Consider the following 15,319-nt stretch of genomic DNA (forward strand, 5'->3'; position numbering starts at 1 on the left):
CTATGCTTCACTGGTGAAAAGGCACTGCTGGGCTTTGAAGCCAGGATCTCCTGTTTAGAAGACAGGCACTTTCACCAACTAAGCCACAGCGCCTGTTTTGGGAGGCAAAATTGATGAAACAACACAATATGACAGGACCAATTAGCAGAAATTAACTAAACTACATCAGAACAGAGACAAAAAACTACGCTTGACTGGAGAAAAGGCACTGCTGGGATTTGAACTCAGGATCTCCTGTTTACTAGACAGGCACTTTGACCAACTAAGCCACAGCACCGCTTTGTTGTGGGAGAAGTAGATGTAAGTACATTATATGACAGAACCAACTTGCAGGAATTACATGAACAAGATGGGAAGGTACAGAAAAAATACACATCACTGGTGAAAAGGCACTGCTGGGATTTGAACCCAGGATCTCCTGTTTACTAGACAGGCACTTTGACCAACTAAGCCACAGCACCTCTTTATTTTTGCACAAATTGATATAAAGACATTATATGATAGGACCAACTTGCAGAAATTACATGAACAGGATGGGAAGGGACAGAAAAACTATGCTTCACTGGTGAAAAGGCACTGCTGGGCTTTGAAGCCAGGATCTCCTGTTTACTAGACAGGCACTTTGACCAACTAAGCCACAGCACCTCTTTATTGTGGCACAAATTGATGTAAAGACATTATATGAGAGGACCAACTTGCAGAAATTACATGAACAGGATGGGAATGGACAGAAAAAACATACGCTTCACTGGTGAAAAGGCACTGCTGGGATTTGAACAGAGGATCTCCTGTTTACAAGACAGGCACTTTCACCAACTAAGCCACAGCGCCTGATTTGGGAGGAAAAATTTATGAAACAACAATATTTGACATGACCAATTAGCAGAAATTAACTAAATTACATCAGAAGGGAGAGATAAAACTACGCTTGACTGGAGAAAAGGCACTGCTGGGATTTGAACCAACTAAGCCACAGCACCTCTTTATTGTGGCACAAATTGATGTAAAGACATTATATGAGAGGACCAACTTGCAGAAATTACACGAACAGGATGGGAATGGACTGAAAAACTACGCTTCACTGGTGAAAAGGCACTGCTGGGATTTGAACCCAGGATCTCCTGTTTACAAGACAGGCACTTTGACCAACTAAGCCACAGCACCTCTATAATGTGGCTTAATTGATGTAAAGACATTATATGACGGGACCAACTAGCAGAAATAACTTTAACAAGATGGGAAGGTACAGAAAAACTACACTTCACTGGTGAAAAGGCACTGCTGGGATTTGAACCAACTATCTCCTGTTTACTAGACAGAAATTAACTAAATTACATCAGAAGGGAGAGAAAAAACTATGCTTGACTGGAGAAAAGGCACTGCTGGGATTTGAACCCAGGATCTCCTGTTTACTAGACAGGCACTTTGATCAACTAAGCCACAGCACCTTATTATTGTGGCAAAAATTGATGTAAAGACATTATATGACGGGACCAACTAGCAGAAATAACTTTAACAAAATGGGAAGGTACAGAAAAACTACACTTCACTGGTGAAAAGGCACTGCTGGGATTTGAACCCAGGATCTCCTCTTTACAAGACAGGCACTTTCACCAACTAAGCCACAGCGCCTGATTTGGGAAGAAAAATTTATGAAACAACAATATTTGACAGGACCAATTAGCAGAAATTACCTAAAGTACATCAGAAGGGAGAGAAAAAACTACGCTTGACTTGTCAAAAGGCACTGCTGGGATTTGAACCCAGGATCTCCTGTTTACAAGACAGGCACTTTCACCAACTAAGCCACAGTGCCTGTTTTTGGAGGTAAAATTTATGAAACAACACAATATGACAGGACCAATTAGCAGAAATTAACTAAACTACATCAGAAGGGAGTGAAAAAACTAGGCTTGACTGGAGAAAAGGCACTGCTGGGATATGAACCAACGATCTCCTGTTTACTAGACAGGCACTTTCACCAACTAAGCCACAGTACATCTATAATGTGGCTTAATTGATGTAAAGACATTATATGACGGGACTAACTAGCAGAAATAACTTTAACAAGATGGGAAGGTACAGAAAAACTACAATTCACTGGTGAAAAGGCACTGCTGGGATTTAAATCCAGGATCTCCTGTTTACAAGACAGGCACTTTCACCAACTAAGCCACAGCGCCTGTTTTGGGAGGCAAAATTGATGAAACAACAGTATTTGACAGGACCAATTAGCAGAAATTAACTAAATTACATCAGAAGAGAAAAGGCACTGCTGGGATTTGAAGCCAGTATCTCCTGTTTACTAGACAGGCACTTTGACCAACTAAGCCACAGCACCTCTTTATTGTGGCACAAATTGATGTAAAGACATTATATGAGAGGACCAACTTGCAGAAATTACATGAACAGGATGGGAATGGACAGAAAAACTACACTTCACTGGTGAAAAGGCACTGCTGGGATTTGAACCCAGGATCTCCTGTTTACTAGACAGGCACTTTGACCAACTAAGCCACAGCACCTCTATAATGTGGCTAAATTGATCTGAAGACACTATATGACAGGACCAACTAGCAGAAATTAACTAAACTACATCAGAAGGGAGAGAAAAAACTACGCTTGACTGAAGAAAAGGCACTGCTGGGATTTGAATCCAGGATCTCCTGTTTACTAGACAGGCACTTTGACCAACTAAGCCACAGCACCTCTTGATTGTGGCACAAATTGATGTAAAGACATTATATGAGAGGACCAACTTGCAGAAATTACATGAACAAGATGGGAATGGACAGAAAAACTACGCTGCACTGGTGAAAAGGCACTGCTGGGATTTGAACCCAGGATCTCCTGTTTACTAGACAGGCACTTTGACCAACTAAGCCACAGCACCTCTATAATGTGGCTTAATTGATGTAAAGACAGTCCATGACGGGACCAACTAGCAGAAATAACTCTAACAAGATGGGAAGGTACAGAAAAACTACACTTCACTGGTGAAAAGGCACTGCTGGGATATGAACCCAGGATCTCCTGTTTACAAGACAGGCACTTTCACCAACTAAGCCACAGCGCCTGATTTGGGAGGAAAAATGTATGAAACAACAATATTTTACAGGACCAATTAGCAGAAATTAACTAAATTACATCAGAAGGGAGAGAAAAAACTACGCTTGACTTGTCAAAAGGCACTGCTGGGATTTGAACCCAGGATATCCTGTTTACAAGACAGGCACTTTCACCAACTAAGCCACAGTGCCTGTTTTTGGAGGTAAAACAATGAAACAACACAATATGACAGGACCAATTAGCAGAAAGTAACTAAACCACATCAGAAGGGAGTCAAAAAATTACGCTTGACTGGAGAAAAGGCACTGCTGGGATTTGAACCAACGATCTCCTGTTTACTAGACAGGCACTTTCACCAACTAAGCCACAGCACATCTATAATGTGGCTTAATTGATGTAAAGACATTATATGACAGGACCAACTAGCAGAAATAACTTTAACAGGATGGAAAGGTACAGAAAAACTACACTTCACTGGTGAAAAGGCACTGCTGGGATTTGAACCAACGATCTCCTGTTTACTAGACAGGCACTTTCACCAACTAAGCCACAGCACCTCTATAATGTGGCTAAATTGATGTGAAGACACTATATGACAGGACCAACTAGCAGAAATTAACTAAACTACATCAGAAGGGAGAGAAAAAACAACGCTTGACTGGAGAAAAGGCAGTGCTGGGATTTGAACCCAGGATCTCCTGTTTACTAGACATGCACTTTGACCAACTTAGCCACAGCACCTCTTTATTGTGGCAAAAATTGATGTAAAGACATTATATGACGGGACCAACTAGCAGAAATAACTTTAACAAAATGGGAAGGTACAGAAAAACTACACTTCACTGGTGAAAAGGCACTGCTGGGATTTGAACCCAGGATCTCCTCTTTACAAGACAGGCACTTTCACCAACTAAGCCACAGCGCCTGATTTGGGAAGAAAAATTTATGAAACAACAATATTTGACAGGACCAATTAGCAGAAATTACCTAAAGTACATCAGAAGGGAGAGAAAAAACTACGCTTGACTTGTCAAAAGGCACTGCTGGGATTTGAACCCAGGATCTCCTGTTTACAAGACAGGCACTTTCACCAACTAAGCCACAGTGCCTGTTTTTGGAGGTAAAATTTATGAACCAACACAATATGACAGGACCAATTAGCAGAAATTAACTAAACTACATCAGAAGGGAGTGAAAAAACTAGGCTTGACTGGAGAAAAGGCACTGCTGGGATATGAACCAACGATCTCCTGTTTACTAGACAGGCACTTTCACCAACTAAGCCACAGTACATCTATAATGTGGCTTAATTGATGTAAAGACATTATATGACGGGACTAACTAGCAGAAATAACTTTAACAAGATGGGAAGGTACAGAAAAACTACAATTCACTGGTGAAAAGGCACTGCTGGGATTTAAATCCAGGATCTCCTGTTTACAAGACAGGCACTTTCACCAACTAAGCCACAGCACCTCTTTATTGTGGCAAAAATTGATGTAAAGACATTATATGAGAGGACCAACTTGCAGAAATTACATGAACAGGATGGGAATGGACTGAAAAACTACGCTTCACTGGTGAAAAGGCACTGCTGGGATTTGAACCCAGGATCTCCTGTTTACTAGACAGGCACTTTGACCAACTAAGCCACAGCACCTCTATAATGTGGCTAAATTGATGTGAAGAGACTATATGACAGGACCAACTAGCAGAAATTAACTAAACTACATCAGAAGGGAGAGAAAAAACTACGCTTGACTGGAGAAAAGGCACTGCTGGGATTTGAACACGGGATCTCCTGTTTACTAGACAGGCACTTTGACCAACTAAGCCACAGCACCTCTTTATTTTTGCACAAATTGATATAAAGACATTATATGATAGGACCAACTTGCAGAAATAACATGAACAGGATGGGAAGGGACAGAAAAACTATGCTTCACTGGTGAAAAGGCACTGCTGGGCTTTGAAGCCAGGATCTCCTGTTTACAAGACAGGCACTTTCACCAACTAAGCCACAGCGCCTGTTTTGGGAGGCAAAATTGATGAAACAACACAATATGACAGGACCAATTAGCAGAAATTAACTAAACTACATCAGAACAGAGACAAAAAACTACGCTTGACTGGAGAAAAGGCACTGCTGGGATTTGAACTCAGGATCTCCTGTTTACTAGACAGGCACTTTGACCAACTAAGCCACAGCACCGCTTTGTTGTGGGAGAAGTAGATGTAAGTACATTATATGACAGAACCAACTTGCAGGAATTACATGAACAAGATGGGAATGGACAGAAAAAACATACGCTTCACTGGTGAAAAGGCACTGCTGGGATTTGAACAGAGGATCTCCTGTTTACAAGACAGGCACTTTCACCAACTAAGCCACAGCGCCTGATTTGGGAGGAAAAATTTATGAAACAACAATATTTGACAGGACCAATTAGCAGAAATTAACTAAATTACATCAGAAGGGAGAGATAAAACTACGCTTGACTGGAGAAAAGGCACTGCTGGGATTTTAACCAACTAAGCCACAGCACCTCTTTATTGTGGCACAAATTGATGTAAAGACATTATATGAGAGGACCAACTTGCAGAAATTACACGAACAGGATGGGAATGGACTGAAAAACTACGCTTCACTGGTGAAAAGGCACTGCTGGGATTTGAACCCAGGATCTCCTGTTTACAAGACAGGCACTTTGACCAACTAAGCCACAGCACCTCTATAATGTGGCTTAATTGATGTAAAGACATTATATGACGGGACCAACTAGCAGAAATAACTTTAACAAGATGGGAAGGTACAGAAAAACTACACTTCACTGGTGAAAAGGCACTGCTGGGATTTGAACCCAGGATCTCCTCTTTACAAGACAGGCACTTTCACCAACTAAGCCACAGCGCCTGATTTGGGAAGAAAAATTTATGAAACAACAATATTTGACAGGACCAATTAGCAGAAATTACCTAAAGTACATCAGAAGGGAGAGAAAAAACTACGCTTGACTTGTCAAAAGGCACTGCTGAGATTTGAACCCAGGATCTCCTGTTTACAAGACAGGCACTTTCACCAACTAAGCCACAGTGCCTGTTTTTGGAGGTAAAATTTATGAAACAACACAATATGACATGACCAATTAGCAGAAATTAACTAAACTACATCAGAAGGGAGTGAAAAAACTAGGCTTGACTGGAGAAAAGGCACTGCTGGGATATGAACCAACGATCTCCTGTTTACTAGACAGGCACTTTCACCAACTAAGCCACAGTACATCTATAATGTGGCTTAATTGATGTAAAGACATTATATGACGGGACTAACTAGCAGAAATAACTTTAACAAGATGGGAAGGTACAGAAAAACTACAATTCACTGGTGAAAAGGCACTGCTGGGATTTAAATCCAGGATCTCCTGTTTACAAGACAGGCACTTTCACCAACTAAGCCACAGCGCCTGTTTTGGGAGGCAAAATTGATGAAACAACAGTATTTGACAGGACCAATTAGCAGAAATTAACTAAATTACATCAGAAGAGAAAAGGCACTGCTGGGATTTGAAGCCAGTATCTCCTGTTTACTAGACAGGCACTTTGACCAACTAAGCCACAGCACCTCTTTATTGTGGCACAAATTGATGTAAAGACATTATATGAGAGGACCAACTTGCAGAAATTACATGAACAGGATGGGAATGGACAGAAAAACTACACTTCACTGGTGAAAAGGCACTGCTGGGATTTGAACCCAGGATCTCCTGTTTACTAGACAGGCACTTTGACCAACTAAGCCACAGCACCTCTATAATGTGGCTAAATTGATCTGAAGACACTATACGACAGGACCAACTAGCAGAAATTAACTAAACTACATCAGAAGGGAGAGAAAAAACTACGCTTGACTGGAGAAAAGGCACTGCTGGGATATGAACCAACGATCTCCTGATTACTAGACAGACACTTTCACCAACTAAGCCACAGCACCTCTATAATGTGGCTTAATTGATGTAAAGACAGTCCATGACGGGACCAACTAGCAGAAATAACTCTAACAAGATGGGAAGGTACAGAAAAACTACACTTCACTGGTGAAAAGGCACTGCTGGGATATGAACCCAGGATCTCCTGTTCACAAGACAGGCACTTTCACCAACTAAGCCACAGCGCCTGATTTGGGAGGAAAAATGTATGAAACAACAATATTTTACAGGACCAATTAGCAGAAATTAACTAAATTACATCAGAAGGGAGAGAAAAAACTACGCTTGACTTGTCAAAAGGCACTGCTGGGATTTGAACCCAGGATATCCTGTTTACAAGACAGGCACTTTCACCAACTAAGCCACAGTGCCTGTTTTTGGAGGTAAAATTTATGAAACAACACAATATGACAGGACCAATTAGCAGAAAGTAACTAAACCACATCAGAAGGGAGTGAAAAAACTACGCTTGACTGGAGAAAAGGCACTGCTGGGATTTGAACCAACGATCTCCTGTTTACTAGACAGGCACTTTCACCAACTAAGCCACAGCACATCTATAATGTGGCTTAATTGATGTAAAGACATTATATGACAGGACCAACTAGCAGAAATAACTTTAACAGGATGGAAAGGTACAGAAAAACTACACTTCACTGGTGAAAAGGCACTGCTGGGATTTGAACCAACGATCTCCTGTTTACTAGACAGGCACTTTCACCAACTAAGCCACAGCACCTCTATACTGTGGCTTAATTGATGTAAAGACACTCCATGACGGGACCAACTAACAGAAATAACTCTAACAAGATGGGAAGAAAAGGCACTGCTGGGATTTGAATCCAGGATCTCCTGTTTACTAGACAGGCACTTTGACCAACTAAGTCACAGCACCTCTTTATTGTGGCACAAATTGATGTAAAGACATTATATGAGAGGACCAACTTGCAGAAATTACATGAACAAGATGGGAATGGACAGAAAAACTACGCTTCACTGGTGAAAAGGCACTGCTGGGATTTGAACCCAGGATCTCCTGTTTACTAGACAGGCACTTTGACCAACTAAGCCACAGCACCTCTATAATGTGGCTTAATTGATGTAAAGACAGTCCATGACGGGACCAACTAGCAGAAATAACTCTAACAAGATGGGAAGGTACAGAAAAACTACACTTCACTGGTGAAAAGGCACTGCTGGGATATGAACCCAGGATCTCCTGTTTACAAGACAGGCACTTTCACCAACTAAGCCACAGCGCCTGATTTGGGAGGAAAAATGTATGAAACAACAATATTTTACAGGACCAATTAGCAGAAATTAACTAAATTACATCAGAAGGGAGAGAAAAAACTACGCTTGACTTGTCAAAAGGCACTGCTGGGATTTGAACCCAGGATATCCTGTTTACAAGACAGGCACTTTGACCAACTAAGCCACAGTGCCTGTTTTTGGAGGCAAAATTGATGAAACAACACAATATGACAGGACCAACTGGCAGAAATTAACTAAACTACATCAGAAGGAAGACAAAAAACTACGCTTCACTGGTGAAAAGGCACTGCTGGGATTTGAACCCAGGATCTCCTGTTTACTAGACAGGCACTTTCACCAACTAAGCCACAGCACATCTATAATGTGGCTTAATTGATGTAAAGACATTATATGACAGGACCAACTAGCAGAAATAACTTTAACAGGATGGAAAGGTACAGAAAAACTACACTTCACTGGTGAAAAGGCACTGCTGGGATTTGAACCAACGATCTCCTGTTTACTAGACAGGCACTTTCACCAACTAAGCCACAGCACCTCTATACTGTGGCTTAATTGATGTAAAGACACTCCATGACGGGACCAACTAACAGAAATAACTCTAACAAGATGGGAAGAAAAGGCACTGCTGGGATTTGAATCCAGGATCTCCTGTTTACTAGACAGGCACTTTGACCAACTAAGCCACAGCACCTCTTTATTGTGGCACAAATTGATGTAAAGACATTATATGAGAGGACCAACTTGCAGAAATTACATGAACAGGATGGGAATGGACAGAAAAACTACGCTTCACTGGTGAAAAGGCACTGCTGGGATTTGAACCCAGGATCTCCTGTTTACTAGACAGGCACTTTGACCAACTAAGCCACAGCACCTCTATAATGTGGCTAAATTGATGTGAAGACACTATATGACAGGACCAACTAGCAGAAATTAACTAAACTACATCAGAAGGGAGAGAAAAAACAACGCTTGACTGGAGAAAAGGCAGTGCTGGGATTTGAACCCAGGATCTCCTGTTTACTAGACATGCACTTTGACCAACTTAGCCACAGCACCTCTTTATTGTGGCAAAAATTGATATAAAGACATTATATAACGGGACCAACTTGCAGAAATAACTTTAACAAAATGGGAAGGTACAGAAAAACTACACTTCACTGGTGAAAAGGCACTGCTGGGATTTGAACCCAGGATCTCCTGTTTACAAGACAGGCACTTTCACCAACTAAGCCACAGTGCCTGTTTTTGGAGGCAAAATTGATGAAACAACACAATATGACAGGACCAACTGGCAGAAATTAACTAAACTACATCAGAAGGAAGACAAAAAACTACGCTTGACAAAATGCACTGCTGGGATTTGAACCCAGGATCTCCTGTTTACTAGACAGGCACTTTCACCAACTAAGCCACAGTACATCTATAATGTGGCTTAATTGATGTAAAGACATTATATGACGGGACCAACTAGCAGAAATAACTTTAACAAGATGGGAAGGTAGAGAAAAACTACAATTCACTGGTGAAAAGGCACTGCTTGGATTTGAACCCAGGGTCTCCTGTTTACTAGACAGGCACTTTGACCAACTAAGCCACAGCACCTCTTTATTGTGGCACAAATTGATGTAAAGACATTATATGAGAGGACCAACTTGCAGAAATTACATGAACAGGATGGGAATGGACAGAAAAACTACACTTCACTGGTGAAAAGGCACTGCTGGGATTTGAACACAGGATCTCCTGTTTACAAGACAGGCACTTTCACCAACTAAGCCACAGCGCCTGTTTTGGGAGGCAAAATTGATGAAACAACAGTATTTCACAGGACCAATTAGCAGAAATTAACTAAATTACATCAGAAGAGAAAAGGCACTGCTGGGATTTGAACCCAGAATCTCCTGTTTACTAGACAGGCACTTTGACCAACTAAGCCACAGCACCTCTTTATTGTGGCACAAAATGATGTAAAGACATTATATGAGAGGACCAACTTGCAGAAATTACATGAACAGGATGGGAATGGACAGAAAAACTACACTTCACTGGTGAAAAGGCACTGCTGGGATTTGAACACAGGATCTCCTGTTTACAAGACAGGCACTTTCACCAACTAAGCCACAGTACATCTTTAATGTGGCTTAATTGATGTAAAGACATTATATGACGGGACCAACTAGCAGAAATAACTTTAACAAGATGGGAAGGTAGAGAAAAACTACAATTCACTGGTGAAAAGGCACTGCTTGGATTTGAACCCAGGGTCTCCTGTTTACTAGACAGGCACTTTGACCAACTAAGCCACAGCACCTCTTTATTGTGGCACAAATTGATGTAAAGACATTATATGAGAGGACCAACTTGCAGAAATTACATGAACAGGATGGGAATGGACAGAAAAATTACGCTTCACTGGTGAAAAGGCACTGCTGGGATTTGAACCCAGGATCTCCTGTTTACTAGACAGGCACTTTGACCAACTAAGCCACAGCACCTCTATAATGTGGCTAAATTGATGTGAAGACACTATATGACAGGACCAACTAGCAGAAATTAACTAAACTACATCAGAAGGGAGAGAAAAAACAACACTTGACTGGAGAAAAGGCACTGCTGGGATTTGAACCCAGGATCTCCTGTTTACTAGACATGCACTTTGACCAACTAAGCCACAGCACCTCTTTATTGTGGCAAAAATTGATGTAAAGACATTATATAACGGGACCAACTTGCAGAAATAACTTTAACAAAATGGGAAGGTACAGAAAAACTACACTTCACTGGTGAAAAGGCACTGCTGGGATTTGAACCCAGGATCTCCTGTTTACAAGACAGGCACTTTCACCAACTAAGCCACAGCACCTCTTTATTGTGGCAAAAATTGATGTAAAGACATTATATGAGAGGACCAACTTGCAGAAATTACATGAACAGGATGGGAATGGACAGAAAAATTACGCTTCACTGGTGAAAAGGCACTGCTGGGATTTGAACCCAGGATCTCCTGTTTACTAGACAGGCACTTTGACCAACTTAGCCACAGCACCTCTATAATGTGTCTAAATTGATGTGAAGACACTATATGACAGGACCAACTAGCAGAAATTAACTAAACTACATCAGAAGGGAGAGAAAAAACAACGCTTGACTGGAGAAAAGGCACTGCTGGGATTTGAACCCAGGATCTCCTGTTTACTAGACATGCACTTTGACCAACTAAGCCACAGCAACTCTTTATTGTGGCAAAAATTGATGTAAAGACATTATATAACGGGACCAACTTGCAGAAATAACTTTAACAAAATGGGAAGGTACAGAAAAACTACACTTCACTGGTGAAAAGGCACTGCTGGGATTTGAACCCAGGATCTCCTGTTTACAAGACAGGCACTTTCACCAACTAAGCCACAGTGCCTGTTTTTGGAGGCAAAATTGATGAAACAATAGAATATGACAGGACCAACATGCAGAAATTAACTAAACTACATCAGAAGGAAGACAAAAAACTACGCTTGACAAAATGCACTGCTGGGATTTGAACCCAGGATCTCCTGTTTACAAGACAGGCACTTTGACCAACTAAGCCACAGTGCCTGTTTTTGGAGGCAAAATTGATGAAACAACACAATATGACAGGACCAACTGGCAGAAATTAACTAAACTACATCAGAAGGAAGACAAAAAACTACGCTTCACTGGTGAAAAGGCACTGCTGGGATTTGAACCCAGGATCTCCTGTTTACTAGACAGGCACTTTGACCAACTAAGCCACAGCACCTCTATAATGTGGCTAAATTGATGTGAAGAGACTATATGACAGGACCAACTAGCAGAAATTAACTAAACTACATCAGAAGGGAGAGAAAAAACTACGCTTGACTGGAGAAAAGGCACTGCTGGGATTTGAACACGGGATCTCCTGTTTACTAGACAGGCACTTTGACCAACTAAGCCACAGCACCTCTTTATTTTTGCACAAATTGATATAAAGACATTATATGATAGGACCAACTTGCAGAAATTACATGAACAGGATGGGAAGGGACAGAAAAACTATGCTTCACTGGTGAAAAGGCACTGCTGGGCTTTGAAGCCAGGATCTCCTGTTTACAAGACAGGCACTTTCACCAACTAAGCCACAGCGCCTGTTTTGGGAGGCAAAATTGATGAAACAACACAATATGACAGGACCAATTAGCAGAAATTAACTAAACTACATCAGAACAGAGACAAAAACTACGCTTGACTGGAGAAAAGGCACTGCTGGGATTTGAACTCAGGATCTCCTGTTTACTAGACAGGCACTTTGACCAACTAAGCCACAGCACCGCTTCGTTGTGGGAGAAGTAGATGTAAGTACATTATATGACAGAACCAACTTGCAGGAATTACATGAACAAGATGGGAAGGTACAGAAAAAATACACATCACTGGTGAAAAGGCACTGCTGGGATTTGAACCCAGGATCTCCTGTTTACTAGACAGGCACTTTGACCAACTAAGCCACAGCACCTCTTTATTTTTGCACAAATTGATATAAAGACATTATATGATAGGACCAACTTGCAGAAATTACATGAACAGGATGGGAAGGGACAGAAAAACTATGCTTCACTGGTGAAAAGGCACTGCTGGGCTTTGAAGCCAGGATCTCCTGTTTACTAGACAGGCACTTTGACCAACTAAGCCACAGCACCTCTTTATGGTGGCACAAATTGATGTAAAGACATTATATGAGAGGACCAACTTGCAGAAATTACATGAACAGGATGGGAATGGACAGAAAAACTACACTTCACTGGTGAAAAGGCACTGCTGGGATTTGAACACAGGATCTCCTGTTTACAAGACAGGCACTTTCACCAACTAAGCCACAGCGCCTGTTTTGGGAGGCAAAATTGATGAAACAACAGTATTTCACAGGACCAATTAGCAGAAATTAACTAAATTACATCAGAAGAGAAAAGGCACTGCTGGGATTTGAACCCAGAATCTCCTGTTTACTAGACAGGCACTTTGACCAACTAAGCCACAGCACCTCTTTATTGTGGCACAAAATGATGTAAAGACATTATATGAGAGGACCAACTTGCAGAAATTACATGAACAGGATGGGAATGGACAGAAAAACTACACTTCACTGGTGAAAAGGCACTGCTGGGATTTGAACACAGGATCTCCTGTTTACAAGACAGGCACTTTCACCAACTAAGCCACAGTACATCTTTAATGTGGCTTAATTGATGTAAAGACATTATATGACGGGACCAACTAGCAGAAATAACTTTAACAAGATGGGAAGGTAGAGAAAAACTACAATTCACTGGTGAAAAGGCACTGCTTGGATTTGAACCCAGGGTCTCCTGTTTACTAGACAGGCACTTTGACCAACTAAGCCACAGCACCTCTTTATTGTGGCACAAATTGATGTAAAGACATTATATGAGAGGACCAACTTGCAGAAATTACATGAACAGGATGGGAATGGACAGAAAAATTACGCTTCACTGGTGAAAAGGCACTGCTGGGATTTGAACCCAGGATCTCCTGTTTACTAGACAGGCACTTTGACCAACTAAGCCACAGCACCTCTATAATGTGGCTAAATTGATGTGAAGACACTATATGACAGGACCAACTAGCAGAAATTAACTAAACTACATCAGAAGGGAGAGAAAAAACAACACTTGACTGGAGAAAAGGCACTGCTGGGATTTGAACCCAGGATCTCCTGTTTACTAGACATGCACTTTGACCAACTAAGCCACAGCACCTCTTTATTGTGGCAAAAATTGATGTAAAGACATTATATAACGGGACCAACTTGCAGAAATAACTTTAACAAAATGGGAAGGTACAGAAAAACTACACTTCACTGGTGAAAAGGCACTGCTGGGATTTGAACCCAGGATCTCCTGTTTACAAGACAGGCACTTTCACCAACTAAGCCACAGCACCTCTTTATTGTGGCAAAAATTGATGTAAAGACATTATATGAGAGGACCAACTTGCAGAAATTACATGAACAGGATGGGAATGGACAGAAAAATTACGCTTCACTGGTGAAAAGGCACTGCTGGGATTTGAACCCAGGATCTCCTGTTTACTAGACAGGCACTTTGACCAACTTAGCCACAGCACCTCTATAATGTGTCTAAATTGATGTGAAGACACTATATGACAGGACCAACTAGCAGAAATTAACTAAACTACATCAGAAGGGAGAGAAAAAACAACGCTTGACTGGAGAAAAGGCACTGCTGGGATTTGAACCCAGGATCTCCTGTTTACTAGACATGCACTTTGACCAACTAAGCCACAGCAACTCTTTATTGTGGCAAAAATTGATGTAAAGACATTATATAACGGGACCAACTTGCAGAAATAACTTTAACAAAATGGGAAGGTACAGAAAAACTACACTTCACTGGTGAAAAGGCACTGCTGGGATTTGAACCCAGGATCTCCTGTTTACAAGACAGGCACTTTCACCAACTAAGCCACAGTGCCGGTTTTTGGAGGCAAAATTGATGAAACAATAGAATATGACAGGACCAACATGCAGAAATTAACTAAACTACATCAGAAGGAAGACAAAAAACTACGCTTGACAAAATGCACTGCTGGGATTTGAACCCAGGATCTCCTGTTTACAAGACAGGCACTTTGACCAACTAAGCCACAGTGCCTGTTTTTGGAGGCAAAATTGATGAAACAACACAATATGACAGGACCAACTGGCAGAAATTAACTAAACTACATCAGAAGGAAGACAAAAAACTACGCTTCACTGGTGAAAAGGCACTGCTGGGATTTGAACCCAGGATCTCCTGTTTACTAGACAGGCACTTTGACCAACTAAGCCACAGCACCTCTATAATGTGGCTAAATTGATGTGAAGAGACTATATGACAGGACCAACTAGCAGAAATTAACTAAACTACATCAGAAGGGAGAGAAAAAACTACGCTTGACTGGAGAAA

General features: G+C 41.3%; 1 protein-coding gene and 63 non-coding genes across 64 annotated transcripts in view; all 64 read right to left on the bottom strand.

The window, feature by feature from the left end:
* The window catches only part of LOC133003696 (F-BAR and double SH3 domains protein 2-like), a 115,913-nt gene that overhangs the window by 65,758 nt on the left and 34,836 nt on the right, over positions 1-15,319 (bottom strand). The gene's annotated exons all lie outside the window — the stretch shown is intronic.
* On the bottom strand, positions 20-93 carry trnar-ucu (transfer RNA arginine (anticodon UCU)). The gene has a single exon. It is a non-coding gene; the product is annotated as a tRNA-Arg (tRNA).
* Positions 204-277, bottom strand: trnat-agu (transfer RNA threonine (anticodon AGU)). Its single transcript has one exon. It is a non-coding gene; the product is annotated as a tRNA-Thr (tRNA).
* On the bottom strand, positions 388-461 carry trnat-agu (transfer RNA threonine (anticodon AGU)). The gene has a single exon. It is a non-coding gene; the product is annotated as a tRNA-Thr (tRNA).
* trnat-ugu (transfer RNA threonine (anticodon UGU)) lies at positions 758-831 on the bottom strand. Its single transcript has one exon. It is a non-coding gene; the product is annotated as a tRNA-Thr (tRNA).
* Positions 1,091-1,164, bottom strand: trnat-ugu (transfer RNA threonine (anticodon UGU)). Its single transcript has one exon. It is a non-coding gene; the product is annotated as a tRNA-Thr (tRNA).
* Positions 1,375-1,448, bottom strand: trnat-agu (transfer RNA threonine (anticodon AGU)). Its single transcript has one exon. It is a non-coding gene; the product is annotated as a tRNA-Thr (tRNA).
* trnat-ugu (transfer RNA threonine (anticodon UGU)) lies at positions 1,559-1,632 on the bottom strand. Its single transcript has one exon. It is a non-coding gene; the product is annotated as a tRNA-Thr (tRNA).
* Positions 1,743-1,816, bottom strand: trnat-ugu (transfer RNA threonine (anticodon UGU)). The gene has a single exon. It is a non-coding gene; the product is annotated as a tRNA-Thr (tRNA).
* On the bottom strand, positions 2,110-2,183 carry trnat-ugu (transfer RNA threonine (anticodon UGU)). Its single transcript has one exon. It is a non-coding gene; the product is annotated as a tRNA-Thr (tRNA).
* trnat-agu (transfer RNA threonine (anticodon AGU)) lies at positions 2,452-2,525 on the bottom strand. Its single transcript has one exon. It is a non-coding gene; the product is annotated as a tRNA-Thr (tRNA).
* trnat-agu (transfer RNA threonine (anticodon AGU)) lies at positions 2,636-2,709 on the bottom strand. The gene has a single exon. It is a non-coding gene; the product is annotated as a tRNA-Thr (tRNA).
* Positions 2,820-2,893, bottom strand: trnat-agu (transfer RNA threonine (anticodon AGU)). The gene has a single exon. It is a non-coding gene; the product is annotated as a tRNA-Thr (tRNA).
* On the bottom strand, positions 3,003-3,076 carry trnat-ugu (transfer RNA threonine (anticodon UGU)). The gene has a single exon. It is a non-coding gene; the product is annotated as a tRNA-Thr (tRNA).
* Positions 3,187-3,260, bottom strand: trnat-ugu (transfer RNA threonine (anticodon UGU)). The gene has a single exon. It is a non-coding gene; the product is annotated as a tRNA-Thr (tRNA).
* trnat-ugu (transfer RNA threonine (anticodon UGU)) lies at positions 3,921-3,994 on the bottom strand. The gene has a single exon. It is a non-coding gene; the product is annotated as a tRNA-Thr (tRNA).
* Positions 4,105-4,178, bottom strand: trnat-ugu (transfer RNA threonine (anticodon UGU)). Its single transcript has one exon. It is a non-coding gene; the product is annotated as a tRNA-Thr (tRNA).
* trnat-ugu (transfer RNA threonine (anticodon UGU)) lies at positions 4,472-4,545 on the bottom strand. Its single transcript has one exon. It is a non-coding gene; the product is annotated as a tRNA-Thr (tRNA).
* Positions 4,656-4,729, bottom strand: trnat-agu (transfer RNA threonine (anticodon AGU)). The gene has a single exon. It is a non-coding gene; the product is annotated as a tRNA-Thr (tRNA).
* On the bottom strand, positions 5,024-5,097 carry trnat-ugu (transfer RNA threonine (anticodon UGU)). Its single transcript has one exon. It is a non-coding gene; the product is annotated as a tRNA-Thr (tRNA).
* Positions 5,208-5,281, bottom strand: trnat-agu (transfer RNA threonine (anticodon AGU)). The gene has a single exon. It is a non-coding gene; the product is annotated as a tRNA-Thr (tRNA).
* Positions 5,394-5,467, bottom strand: trnat-ugu (transfer RNA threonine (anticodon UGU)). Its single transcript has one exon. It is a non-coding gene; the product is annotated as a tRNA-Thr (tRNA).
* On the bottom strand, positions 5,727-5,800 carry trnat-ugu (transfer RNA threonine (anticodon UGU)). The gene has a single exon. It is a non-coding gene; the product is annotated as a tRNA-Thr (tRNA).
* Positions 5,910-5,983, bottom strand: trnat-ugu (transfer RNA threonine (anticodon UGU)). The gene has a single exon. It is a non-coding gene; the product is annotated as a tRNA-Thr (tRNA).
* On the bottom strand, positions 6,094-6,167 carry trnat-ugu (transfer RNA threonine (anticodon UGU)). Its single transcript has one exon. It is a non-coding gene; the product is annotated as a tRNA-Thr (tRNA).
* On the bottom strand, positions 6,461-6,534 carry trnat-ugu (transfer RNA threonine (anticodon UGU)). Its single transcript has one exon. It is a non-coding gene; the product is annotated as a tRNA-Thr (tRNA).
* Positions 6,803-6,876, bottom strand: trnat-agu (transfer RNA threonine (anticodon AGU)). Its single transcript has one exon. It is a non-coding gene; the product is annotated as a tRNA-Thr (tRNA).
* Positions 7,170-7,243, bottom strand: trnat-ugu (transfer RNA threonine (anticodon UGU)). Its single transcript has one exon. It is a non-coding gene; the product is annotated as a tRNA-Thr (tRNA).
* trnat-ugu (transfer RNA threonine (anticodon UGU)) lies at positions 7,354-7,427 on the bottom strand. Its single transcript has one exon. It is a non-coding gene; the product is annotated as a tRNA-Thr (tRNA).
* On the bottom strand, positions 7,877-7,950 carry trnat-agu (transfer RNA threonine (anticodon AGU)). Its single transcript has one exon. It is a non-coding gene; the product is annotated as a tRNA-Thr (tRNA).
* Positions 8,061-8,134, bottom strand: trnat-agu (transfer RNA threonine (anticodon AGU)). The gene has a single exon. It is a non-coding gene; the product is annotated as a tRNA-Thr (tRNA).
* trnat-ugu (transfer RNA threonine (anticodon UGU)) lies at positions 8,244-8,317 on the bottom strand. The gene has a single exon. It is a non-coding gene; the product is annotated as a tRNA-Thr (tRNA).
* On the bottom strand, positions 8,428-8,501 carry trnat-ugu (transfer RNA threonine (anticodon UGU)). Its single transcript has one exon. It is a non-coding gene; the product is annotated as a tRNA-Thr (tRNA).
* trnat-agu (transfer RNA threonine (anticodon AGU)) lies at positions 8,612-8,685 on the bottom strand. Its single transcript has one exon. It is a non-coding gene; the product is annotated as a tRNA-Thr (tRNA).
* trnat-agu (transfer RNA threonine (anticodon AGU)) lies at positions 8,951-9,024 on the bottom strand. The gene has a single exon. It is a non-coding gene; the product is annotated as a tRNA-Thr (tRNA).
* Positions 9,135-9,208, bottom strand: trnat-agu (transfer RNA threonine (anticodon AGU)). Its single transcript has one exon. It is a non-coding gene; the product is annotated as a tRNA-Thr (tRNA).
* Positions 9,503-9,576, bottom strand: trnat-ugu (transfer RNA threonine (anticodon UGU)). Its single transcript has one exon. It is a non-coding gene; the product is annotated as a tRNA-Thr (tRNA).
* Positions 9,682-9,755, bottom strand: trnat-agu (transfer RNA threonine (anticodon AGU)). The gene has a single exon. It is a non-coding gene; the product is annotated as a tRNA-Thr (tRNA).
* On the bottom strand, positions 9,865-9,938 carry trnat-agu (transfer RNA threonine (anticodon AGU)). The gene has a single exon. It is a non-coding gene; the product is annotated as a tRNA-Thr (tRNA).
* trnat-ugu (transfer RNA threonine (anticodon UGU)) lies at positions 10,049-10,122 on the bottom strand. Its single transcript has one exon. It is a non-coding gene; the product is annotated as a tRNA-Thr (tRNA).
* Positions 10,207-10,280, bottom strand: trnat-agu (transfer RNA threonine (anticodon AGU)). The gene has a single exon. It is a non-coding gene; the product is annotated as a tRNA-Thr (tRNA).
* On the bottom strand, positions 10,391-10,464 carry trnat-ugu (transfer RNA threonine (anticodon UGU)). The gene has a single exon. It is a non-coding gene; the product is annotated as a tRNA-Thr (tRNA).
* Positions 10,574-10,647, bottom strand: trnat-agu (transfer RNA threonine (anticodon AGU)). The gene has a single exon. It is a non-coding gene; the product is annotated as a tRNA-Thr (tRNA).
* Positions 10,758-10,831, bottom strand: trnat-agu (transfer RNA threonine (anticodon AGU)). The gene has a single exon. It is a non-coding gene; the product is annotated as a tRNA-Thr (tRNA).
* Positions 10,942-11,015, bottom strand: trnat-agu (transfer RNA threonine (anticodon AGU)). Its single transcript has one exon. It is a non-coding gene; the product is annotated as a tRNA-Thr (tRNA).
* Positions 11,126-11,199, bottom strand: trnat-ugu (transfer RNA threonine (anticodon UGU)). Its single transcript has one exon. It is a non-coding gene; the product is annotated as a tRNA-Thr (tRNA).
* On the bottom strand, positions 11,310-11,383 carry trnat-agu (transfer RNA threonine (anticodon AGU)). The gene has a single exon. It is a non-coding gene; the product is annotated as a tRNA-Thr (tRNA).
* Positions 11,678-11,751, bottom strand: trnat-ugu (transfer RNA threonine (anticodon UGU)). Its single transcript has one exon. It is a non-coding gene; the product is annotated as a tRNA-Thr (tRNA).
* Positions 11,857-11,930, bottom strand: trnat-ugu (transfer RNA threonine (anticodon UGU)). The gene has a single exon. It is a non-coding gene; the product is annotated as a tRNA-Thr (tRNA).
* On the bottom strand, positions 12,041-12,114 carry trnat-agu (transfer RNA threonine (anticodon AGU)). Its single transcript has one exon. It is a non-coding gene; the product is annotated as a tRNA-Thr (tRNA).
* Positions 12,409-12,482, bottom strand: trnat-ugu (transfer RNA threonine (anticodon UGU)). The gene has a single exon. It is a non-coding gene; the product is annotated as a tRNA-Thr (tRNA).
* Positions 12,592-12,665, bottom strand: trnat-agu (transfer RNA threonine (anticodon AGU)). The gene has a single exon. It is a non-coding gene; the product is annotated as a tRNA-Thr (tRNA).
* Positions 12,776-12,849, bottom strand: trnat-agu (transfer RNA threonine (anticodon AGU)). Its single transcript has one exon. It is a non-coding gene; the product is annotated as a tRNA-Thr (tRNA).
* trnat-ugu (transfer RNA threonine (anticodon UGU)) lies at positions 13,144-13,217 on the bottom strand. The gene has a single exon. It is a non-coding gene; the product is annotated as a tRNA-Thr (tRNA).
* Positions 13,302-13,375, bottom strand: trnat-agu (transfer RNA threonine (anticodon AGU)). The gene has a single exon. It is a non-coding gene; the product is annotated as a tRNA-Thr (tRNA).
* Positions 13,486-13,559, bottom strand: trnat-ugu (transfer RNA threonine (anticodon UGU)). Its single transcript has one exon. It is a non-coding gene; the product is annotated as a tRNA-Thr (tRNA).
* Positions 13,669-13,742, bottom strand: trnat-agu (transfer RNA threonine (anticodon AGU)). The gene has a single exon. It is a non-coding gene; the product is annotated as a tRNA-Thr (tRNA).
* Positions 13,853-13,926, bottom strand: trnat-agu (transfer RNA threonine (anticodon AGU)). Its single transcript has one exon. It is a non-coding gene; the product is annotated as a tRNA-Thr (tRNA).
* Positions 14,037-14,110, bottom strand: trnat-agu (transfer RNA threonine (anticodon AGU)). The gene has a single exon. It is a non-coding gene; the product is annotated as a tRNA-Thr (tRNA).
* trnat-ugu (transfer RNA threonine (anticodon UGU)) lies at positions 14,221-14,294 on the bottom strand. The gene has a single exon. It is a non-coding gene; the product is annotated as a tRNA-Thr (tRNA).
* trnat-agu (transfer RNA threonine (anticodon AGU)) lies at positions 14,405-14,478 on the bottom strand. Its single transcript has one exon. It is a non-coding gene; the product is annotated as a tRNA-Thr (tRNA).
* On the bottom strand, positions 14,773-14,846 carry trnat-ugu (transfer RNA threonine (anticodon UGU)). The gene has a single exon. It is a non-coding gene; the product is annotated as a tRNA-Thr (tRNA).
* Positions 14,952-15,025, bottom strand: trnat-ugu (transfer RNA threonine (anticodon UGU)). The gene has a single exon. It is a non-coding gene; the product is annotated as a tRNA-Thr (tRNA).
* On the bottom strand, positions 15,136-15,209 carry trnat-agu (transfer RNA threonine (anticodon AGU)). Its single transcript has one exon. It is a non-coding gene; the product is annotated as a tRNA-Thr (tRNA).

Source organism: Limanda limanda, chromosome 6 (assembly GCF_963576545.1).
Source record: "Limanda limanda chromosome 6, fLimLim1.1, whole genome shotgun sequence".
Classification (NCBI taxonomy): Eukaryota; Metazoa; Chordata; class Actinopteri; order Pleuronectiformes; family Pleuronectidae; genus Limanda; species Limanda limanda.